This window comes from Argiope bruennichi, chromosome 5 (assembly GCF_947563725.1).
Source record: "Argiope bruennichi chromosome 5, qqArgBrue1.1, whole genome shotgun sequence".
NCBI lineage: Eukaryota > Metazoa > Arthropoda > Arachnida > Araneae > Araneidae > Argiope > Argiope bruennichi.
This window is the reverse complement of record NC_079155.1, coordinates 63,181,964-63,190,658: the sequence shown is the minus strand read 5'-3', so window position 1 is coordinate 63,190,658 and position 8,695 is coordinate 63,181,964.

The window sequence follows — 8,695 nt, the reverse complement described above, 5'->3', positions numbered from 1 at the left end:
CGTCGTTCACATGCAAAATTTCACAAATCATAAAATCCATTCGGTTGCAATCCACCAATCACAAGCCCTTTATATCGCCATAACCAACAAATTAAGCCGTCAATGGCAGAAAGCAAGATAGCTCTGGCGATTTTGCATCCATTGGCAACATGAAGGTTCAATATTATGTATTTTTCAATCAAATGAAATATTATGCACTTTATTAACCATATGCTATTAATTAATCACTAAAGATAGCACACTAACACTACTAGCAAGAAATAATTGCACGAATATTAAAGTTGTATTATTGAAAAGAGAATTTTTCACATTTTAAAAAGGTGCAAAATTTATTTTACTGCAATATTATTTTCAGAAGTTATAGCGAAGAAACGCCAAAATTTAGCTTAATTATTAATTAATTAAAATTTCAAAAAAATCGCTTCGAAGATACATTTTCACACTCCAGAATGTGTATGTGCCAAATTATAGCAGGTGAGTATGTAGTTGTAGATCAAACGGTCCAGCCAGTACAGCGCCAATGCACAGACATACATACACATACATATCATCATACATTTGATGCTTGTATGCTGCTGTTTACTGCGTATTGCCTTGTGCCCGGTTCAACAGCGATTTGCTCTTTGTGTTTATGTCAAACAAAGCGCTTTTATCCGTTATTGAACCTGATGGACTTTTCATCACACAATCCAATGATGGATTCTAGGTTTTTTTCATAACAATACTATACCCAGTTTTTATGTTTGTATATCTGTATGTGCAATATGGTATCATGAAAGCATTAGAATTTTCCTCCCTTCTCAAAATAAATCTATTTGCTTCATAATGTGCGTTAATTCAATAAATACTAACCTTTCGTATCATTTTAATGCTACATTTGTAAAAATTGTAAATATATTTGCACGAATTGTTTTCATGTAATTGCATGTAAATTTCTATGATAAATAAGTGATTAAGGAAATGCTTGAATAATTTCATTTCTCCCTGTAAAATCAAATTTCAACTCAAACAAAAGCCGTGAAATTCAAGTGTCTTTAGATCAATGGGAGAAAAAAAAACTGTTTCAGTAGTTTTAGTAGGAGTAATGTTCATCTTTATAAAACAATTATTTTTTATCAAAATAAAATGAGAATAAAAAATTGAAAAAAATCAACAAAAAAAAAACATACCTTGAAAATAATGAAAAACTTGAAACGGAAGGAAGTTCTATGTTTGATGTTCAAAGAGTAATTGTGACAACCTCATGAATCATTGTCAGTACTCTTATAGCGAATTATAAATAACACACGTAATTGATACAAATATCGTTATAAAAGTAATGAAAGTCAGTGAACTGAATCAATTTTCCCCAGTAAAAAGATTATTATGACAAAAAATTCGGAAAGTACTTCATGTAAAACCAGCAATGCATAAAAATAGGATCTAAGTTCATTTAAATTCATGGGATCATGGACATAAGTACATTCTAAACATTTTTCGAAATTTATCTAAACTGTAGCCTAATTGGTATTCTACATAAATAGATCTAGATATACATTTGGAATATCAAAAGGAGGAAATTTTTTTTAGTGAAAGTTTTTTAGATGGAATGTTGCAAGTTAAGAATTTTAAAATGTGGAGATTGTTTTTAGATAAATAATTTTTGGTAAACTTGATAAAATTACCAAATGGAAAAATTTTATGAGCTAAATGTAAAACATAGGAATAATTTACAGGCAAAATGTCAACAGAGAATTAAGAGTTAAATTATCCGAACTTTAGAAAGCTTGTATTCAACATGGTAATACAATCCAGTCAAATTGTTCTTAGAGATGGAAAAGATAATAACAAAAAGTTTAGTGGTTTAAGTTGTTGAATTGGCTAACCGAATAGGACTTTAAATTTAATATTACAGAATAGAGGAAAGAGGGTAGATGTAGAAATATTAGGGCTTTCTTCTTTTTTTGCGTTTAAATAAAACGCAATTAATGTGAAAAGAACAGTTTAAAATAGAAGGTTATACATATTAAAAAGGACTTATAAAATAAGCTGTCAAATATTATGATAGCATATTTAGATCAAGTAGCATATTTAAAAAATCTACGTTTGAAAAAATATTTTTCGTTTTCTTTAAAACTAAATAAACATTTTAAAATTTCAAAATAATCGACAGAAATTTCAGATCGATATCTACATTATTTTTTCAGAAATGCAACATTATTGAAAGAAAAAAGGTTGTCGGAAAAAAAAAAAGCTATAAGTATTTTTCTATCAGTTAGAATTTGAGGACGGAAAATAAAATTAAAGATGTTCTTGAACGATTTCAAATGGTGGTATAATGGTTTCTTAAAAAAAACAAAAAACAAAAAAAAAACACGAGAAAATTAAATTTGAAAAAGAAAAAATCTTACTTAGCGATGATTGATTCTTGGAAAACATTAAATAATAGTGTTCGCAAGCATAATGATAATCGGAAGATGAATTCAGGTTAAAGGATAATTCAGGTTAAAGGATAATTGATACAAAATATTGATTTCAAATTTAATTTTCAGCGTTTTTTTACTAAAATCGACTTTTATAATACAATTTAAAAACTATAGGGCAACATTTTCAGAAAAGAATTATTTTTTTGCTCCACGAATTCGATTTACAGAAAAATATTTACAATCGTTTTTCGATTATCCTATGTGTGTATTTTTTTTTCAATAAAAACAAATATTTAAAAAAATAAAGCAGATACTGATCTGAGATTTTGATCTATTATATCCTTTTACGTAATCCATACTAAAGCGGAATTCTAAAGTTTACACTATTTTTTAAGAATAAAAAATATTTTTTTAAATTTGCACTTTTTAAAAAATTTGCTCTTAAGTTAATTAAGCTATCACATCGTATGATTTTTCATTTTGTAGGTGTTTTTAATATCTACAACTTTTTACATTTTTTTTTTATCTCAGAGTAATAGTTTTCTAGTTAAACACGAAAAAACTGACAGTTCAGTTTCTACTCCAACTCCCTTCCATTCCCTTATCCGAATACACATCTGGATGCCAAATTTACAGGTCTATTTTGAACAGCCAACTCAATAATTGAAACAAATCAAATTGCTATTATCTATTTTTTTCATATTGTCATATCTTTCATTAAGCAAATAATATGAGGTGACGATGTTCTAATAAATCTATCTTATTGAAAATAAATTTGTTTTAAAGTGCTTTAAGAGAAGCGTCAAATTAGTTGACTTTCTTAAATCTTGGCATACAAAATAACGAAAAAAAGAGAGAAAATGTTCGTCTGTTAGTACAAAAATAAAATTTACAAGAGATTCGAACAAATAGTTCCAGACACAGAAGCATGATTACGTTTTAGTCTTGATTCATCTACCTTTACGTCATTTTAAAAATTTACTTTTAATTATAGAAACAATAACGTACACACAAACACTGTAATTATAATTGTCGCAAGTACGAGGGTATAAATGCAGTAACTGAAACAAGTATAGAATGTTTAAATATATATTTAAAAATGTGTTAAAATTTTTTAAAAACCAAAGGAAGTGGTTTCCGGAAACTTTCTTGTATATTCTCTAATATAAGTGTTATCCTCCTCCCAACCCCCACATAAAATTGTGCATCTTGGGCAAGAATACCATTAATGCTCAGATTTTTATTTTAAGGTCCCCTGCACTTGAAAAATCCTTAAGAATATGTGCTTAGAAGTATATTAAAGAAAACCTATACTTGTGTATTAATAAGAGCATGCCGCTGGCGAAGAATTGTTATGAAAATGCCAATAAACATATGATCTTTGGTAATTTTTTTGGAGGGGGGGGGGAGCGATTAAACATTGGAACGTGGTAAAGTATCAAAAACGCAAATGCATTTTTAAACGGTTTTTTTTTTTTTTTTTAAGGACCGATTGAAACTAAAATCTCAGACAGAGCTTTATTCGAAGTCACAAGATCGCAAACATCCATTTACTTAAGTCATCGCATTTACAGACTGACAGATGGTTGCCTAGACGGATATGGTTCCAAATTTAATAAGTATTTACAGTTTAGATGTTTAATCTGTCCACCAAATTTTATTCATCTAGCTCTTTTCGTTTGGTAATATCGTGTTACCTTGTATTCAGACAGTTGATCAGACAATTTTCCTCTGAACGTATTTCGTTCAAAACTTAATAAAAATCTGTTAATTTGATATAAAATACTGAATTTCACCCGCCTAACTCAAAGCAATTTTGCGTTACCGTATTCACAGACACATAGATATAATTTCAATTGTTTTTCAAATTCGTAACGATCTGAAATATGAAGATTCGTCAAAATATCGAGTTCCTATTTCATAAAACGATTATAATCCTTTTTTTTTATATCCTTTCAATCTTTTTTCTCTCGTATAAGAGAAAGTAAAAAATTGTACGGCAATAAAATTTGTGTTAACCCTTTCTAGGGCCGTGGGAAGTATGCTTCCCACCAAATGTATCAATCTTTGTATGAATTTATGTAGGTTGGCATAAGTTCTGACAAATTAGTAGTAAGTTAGAAACTTAGATGCTTCAGTTCTTTATCTCAGACAAAATGATGTGCCTTGATTTGTTACTTAATTATTAATTAACCAAATTAATTAATTAATCAAATTAAATTTATCTAATAAGCTAAATGAATCCCTTTTCTTTTTCTAATTCCAAGCCTCAAAATATTTTAACATAATATGACTAGAAAAAAATGGCAGTTTAAAGGATTAAATATTGGTGGATTGAAAAGATAATTTTTTAATTTTAAATGGTACCAAAAAATAGAGAAAATATTAAAACAATTAAACATCGGTTAATTTAAGCAATTAATTAAAAATTAAACAAATAAATAAAGACAACGAATAAATTTCAATCAAAATTATCAAAAGCACTTTCTTATTGACCATTTGCTACTCTAGATGTAGCAAATTTGATTCGTCCAACGGATTGATTGATTTGAATGATTATTTCGATTTTTCGATTATTGGAATTTACAGATATCACCGAGTCTAAAAATATTATCATGTTAGAAAATGAAGGCTAATTCGAAAAATTACAAAAAAAAAAAAAAAAAAAAAAAAACCCGAAATTAAAAGAGCATTCAAGAATACTCTTTTCTACTGACAAGCTGCAAGAAAGCAACAAAGGAAATCTGAGAATTTCCAAAGACCCTCATAGTAGATATGTTCTTATTTTTCACACTAGAAGATATTCTCGTCTAGACGGGTTATTATTCTGTTAAGATTAATTATCCTGTTAAATCCTGCTATTATCCAGTTAAATGTCATTTGATTTTGTCTCGCCCTCCGTCGTACAATTCTCCCTCTTGTTAATCTTTGCTTCCTTGCAATGGATCTTCTTTATACAGAAAGCTCACGAACATTCAGATTAAAATTATTCTCTAAAATCAAATTGGAAGAAATAATGATCCACTAATAAAAAAAAATATATATTGCCAAATAAAAATTTTTAAAAAAAATGCTAAAAAGAAATATTAATTATGACTTCTAAATGGTATTGAAATGCAAATATAATGATTCTGAATAAATATAAAATTTTAAAAAATTACAGATTTCAGACCTTCGCCAGAAATCAGCAAAAAAAAAAAAAAAAACATTGTAAATAGAATGAGAAATTGCGGATTTCATAACCAATTAATATTCTGCTTAATTTTATTCGCATGTTGATAAATTAGTCAATTTACACATTAAAAAAACTGACTGCTTTTCTTCACTTGTGTTGCATTTCCAATAATGACGCAGATCAAATGGGCCCGAAATATTTTGATTCCTGCTAGCATTACAAACGTCTTTGAAAGATTATACATACCGATTCACTTTGAATTATAATTCACTCTGATCATACTTATTAACAATGAAAACAATAACCTTGTAATAAACTTTTTACTTCCTCAAGTAAACGAAATATATAAAATATTGTAACAGTTGAAAAATTCCGATAATTTAACAAATCTCTACGTTTCACATCTTCCTGAGACCGAAAAACATATTTTTGGAATCATGTCGAACTGTCTGCCTGTAAACACGATAATTCAAACACGTCTTCAACTAGACAGATAAAATTCGGTAATTAGTTTTGAAACCAAATTTGTAGATTTCCATCAAAATTTAAATGGAATCTCTCCAGGTATGAACAATTTGCCAAACTGTAACTGTGCTTCCGCATGCATGCAAACAAGATAATTCGAAAACATAATAATTTAGTACTGGGATGACAGCCTTTGTAGTTAAAATTCCCTTAATCCCCCTCATTCAAACAAATCAAACTTAGTAAATAAAATTGAATACGGAGCTTTAGCATTTAAAGTATAAATTTATATTAAACTTTGAACCAAATCTATCAAAGGATTATTAATCGTCTATTAAACTACACTTCCTATCTACTTAAACGCTATAACTCAAAAACACAATTTAAATAAAAGAAATTTTATATGTAATTTTATTACTAAAATCGTAGTTCCATGTCGAATATTTTGGCGGTTAAAATATTTATTATTCATATATAAGAAAGTAAAAAGGAAAGAGGAGTTTCTTAAACAACATTCTTCTAAACATTCTTATTAACATTATTTATTACTTCATTGAAAACTTTCAGCAAAGATCCAATCCTAATTATATCTTTAAATTTTAATAATCTCCAATTTTCTACAATACAAACTGATAAATAGGCTATATTTTCCATTTCAAAGATTCACAACTTGATTTGCTGGAAATAAAGAAAATTGATAATAATGTTCAACAGTTAAGAAACTGTTAACATTAAGACACTGTTTAACTAATTTTTACTTTATTACAGTATTTAGAAATTAAAATAATAATTTTTATTTAAAATCAATTTTTAATGTTTAAATTCTGTGTCAACTATTATTTTGTCCAATAATCCATTTCTACTATATGCTGATGTGCCTTCATATACAGACATGGCATCACCATCTCATTTCATTGCAAGAAATATTTACTCATATGCTTATAAACGGCATAATAACTGCTATTTAATTATCAATTTTTATTTATAATAAATTTTAATGCAAATTCTGTATCAACAATTTTGATTTTGAGTAATAAATTTTTTCTATTAGATGCTGATGAGCCTTTAGAATACAGGCATACCCGTTCTGTACAAAGAATATTTACTAATATGTTTTACCCATAGCATAATTACTAATATGTATTTACTAAATTTGTTCACAATCAATTTTTAATCAAAATTTGAGGCAACCATATTTATATTGAGGAATAACCTTATTTTGCTAGATGCAGATATGCCTTCAGAATTAGGAAAGGAATCATCGTTTTATCTTATAGCAGAACATAATTACTAATATGACGAATTAATCTCTTAAAATTAAATATTAATTTTGGTGACATGCCAGTACACTGTAATCATACTAGTTATGTGGATGCTATTGTTACATTTTTATTTATTTTCAATAGTTGTAACTTGAAAATTGAGCAATTTCACAAGAACATTATATTTTCCTGGTAACAATATATTTTCTATGCATAATTAAGAATAGCTAAGACCATTCGTAAGATTTAAGAAGCTATTTTATAGATTTAAGAAGCTATTTTATATTATTTTATTCAGTAAGAAAAGATTTAATAGACAACAGATAAATTTGTAAATATCATATTCATTCTTCATTTACATCAACACACTCAATTTTTAGAACTTGCTCGTTTAATATTTCATTAAAAGAGAAAAAAGATGCATAAATACATAATAAAGTAAAATATGAAAAGAAAATTATATGAGAAAATTGAGAAGATACATTCTGTCAGAAAAAAAAAGCATCATAAAAATGTAATGTTTAATTATATATCAATTATAGCAATATTTAAAAAAAATACTGGAATTGATACACGATTTAAAATGACAGTTAAAATCGAATTTCAATGCTAAAAGAATGAGAATCATTAGTGTGCAATTCCCAAAGTACAGTACCTTCAGTTTCAATAAGTTCATAATATAAAGATGCATTCATCAACAGAAAATGAAATAAAAGCAAATTGTATGTGCTACCGAATAAAACTTGTAAGAAATGAATCAAGAAATATGAAAATCAAGAATACTCAGTTTTAACCTCATAGAAAAGAAATGCAAATTAGATCAAAATAAAGAAGAAGACAAAACAATAGTCTTCACACAGATCTTGACAAATTTTTCAGTTTTAGACATATTTTATCCAGCTTTATGCAAAGTATATTATCTATTTTTATTTCAGTCTATTACATTTATTTAAATTTATTTGGCTTGAAACCTGTATTAGACTATAAATGAACCCAGTTAATCATTTCTAAAGCAATACTCGGAAATCAAATTTAAAATGGCACCTTAATCCGGAGGATATTTTTTTATTTGTTCAGTGAAATTAAATAATCAAAGGCACAGACAATAGAATCAGAACACAACAAAAAAAAAAAGTAAGAAATCGTCCTGCTTTGCACAGTTATCTGAATAATCCAGTAAACTAATAAACTCCAAAAACATAAAAGTATCATGCAAAATATATAGTTTACCACATTTCAAAACTTTTATAGTTCATGTAATTCAGTATGATATAATTCAATTCAAAAGAGCTTTGATACTAAATAAAACTCATTGCTGTAATGATTCTTATTTTAAGAGTTGTATAATTTGACAATTTTAAAAAGAAAAATTATTAAACAATTTATTC